Source organism: Homarus americanus, unplaced genomic scaffold, assembly GCF_018991925.1.
Source record: "Homarus americanus isolate GMGI-L3 unplaced genomic scaffold, GMGI_Hamer_2.0 scaffold49667, whole genome shotgun sequence".
NCBI classification, from domain to species: Eukaryota; Metazoa; Arthropoda; class Malacostraca; order Decapoda; family Nephropidae; genus Homarus; species Homarus americanus.
Genome location: NW_024738608.1, coordinates 8,584,174 through 8,586,311, shown reverse-complemented (window position 1 = coordinate 8,586,311; position 2,138 = coordinate 8,584,174).

Genomic DNA, 2,138 nt, shown 5'->3' with positions numbered 1-2,138 from the left:
TGTGTGTATATATATATATATATATATATATATATATATATATATATATATATATATATATATATATATATATATATATATATATATATATATATATATATATATATATATATATATATATATTGTAAGTATTAAACTTTAAAAAGAGTCCTGTTCTGTGATTCTTGCATTTCAAATATTATTCTTATGCCAAAGGATATACATACTTTACCCCTGGGCTGCGTTTAGTGATGCACTATGTGCACTACAGGAATTCGTCACACGTTATGGTGCATACTGAACAGTTGTGATGTCATTGCATACTACATAAACAAATCAAGGTGATTGCTAGGTTACACTTATCACAGTGTGGGTCTTGGCAGTGTGCTGCAGGAATAATGGCTTGCCATGCAGCAGAAGTTGGACTCTTTGGAATAAACTTTCAATGCCACCACTGTCTGTAATCAGCATGAATAACTTCACAAAAGAATATACAGGTATATACAGTATATATATTTCTTACCTAAATAGTCAGTAGGTGTTTTCAAAATTATCTAAAATTATCCATTAGACAGTTATGTATTGTGCTCATTGCAATGCCATAATTATGTATACTTGGGTCTCTGTAATACTTACTGCAGGTCTGTAAGTATGCACATACTTCTTGGAGATCTGTAAATACAGAATTACAGTCACTCCAGTTGCTGTCTTTATAAACACCTCAGCACTATGGAGCTACCCACCTCCATGGGCTGTAGTCTTCATAGCACTACAAGAATTTTGAATCACCAACTACACTGCCGTTCAGTTGAAAAGGTAGTACGACAGTACTGTACTATGAACAATACAAGTTATGCAACTGAACGCAGTCCAGGTGTGTGTGTGCACGTGTGTGCGCTGTACAAGACATTGAGTTATAGTTTGCTGCCAAAACTAGAATTTTTTTCCAAAAGATTAATTGGTAATAATTACCTTTCAGTCTTATGGTTTTGTCAACCTAATTCTTATAGATCTGTGTTTATGTTATGACTTCTGATTCCTGCATTGAAAAGTGTTAATCATTTACCAAGTTGTTGATAATCATCTTGGTCACTGTCTATACAGAGTGAAAGTAAGGGAACCAATTGAAGAGTGAGAATGGAAGAAATAAATAGTTGTCAGTAGATCAAGGGAGACACAGTAAACAATATAGAACTGTTTTTATAACTTAACACTTGTTCAGAGTGACCCAGGAATATTTGCCCAAGGCTTGTGGTTGTGGCAACTGAAGGTAATCCAGAGAGCATTCATTCCTCTGTGATAACCACCACTCAAATTACTGGAGAGGAAATCACAAAACCTTATGTCATGATGCTATGCAGCTTGGTTTTTGCCATGCATATTGCACTGCACTTAACAGTGCCATATACCCGGTTCACAGTAATTATGTCCCCACTCCAATCTGTCCAACTCCTCTTCCAATGTAAAGATAACTTCATGGTACAGTACTGTACTAGGGATTGGGCTGGGCCATGTAGTTCCTGTTAATGTAATATAATTGTAGGGAGGTGTTTGTTTTTTTCTCTTACTTTGTTTTATGAGTGTTTGTCTTTGTAAAAGCCTAGTGATGGTGTGCCAGTATGGCATTAAAGGGTTTTTTAACATTTCATGTCAAGCAAGGCCTGAATCCCTGAACTCTCAAATTTAATTTTCCCATAGTAAGGAGTAGATGTGTCATTCTTAGCTGAATAATTTTACTAATTCCAGTTTAAGGAACACATCATGTATAAGTGTTTTTTCAGTCAGCTGATTTGGAGTGCAATCCATGTCATGGAAGTTGTTTATATAGTAACACATCACCCAGTGATTAACCAGACAGTAGTGATAGTGGTACTTTGGAGGATATTTATAGTGGGCAAGGCAGTGAAGTAGTGCCACCAGTGACAAGAGGGCAAGGATCTCTCAGAAAAAAGTTGGGGGAGTGGATAGAAGGTTTGTACTTCCAACATCATGGCAGTTTTTGCATTTTTCAACTTTTTAATTGCTGCACTTTTATTATTATTATTATTGTTGTTATTATTTTTATTATAAATATTTCAGTTAATTCATTCTATGCAATTCAAATAGAAAATAATATGCTGAAGGAATGCTTCACTTGTGTGAAGATGATTTTGGAATTG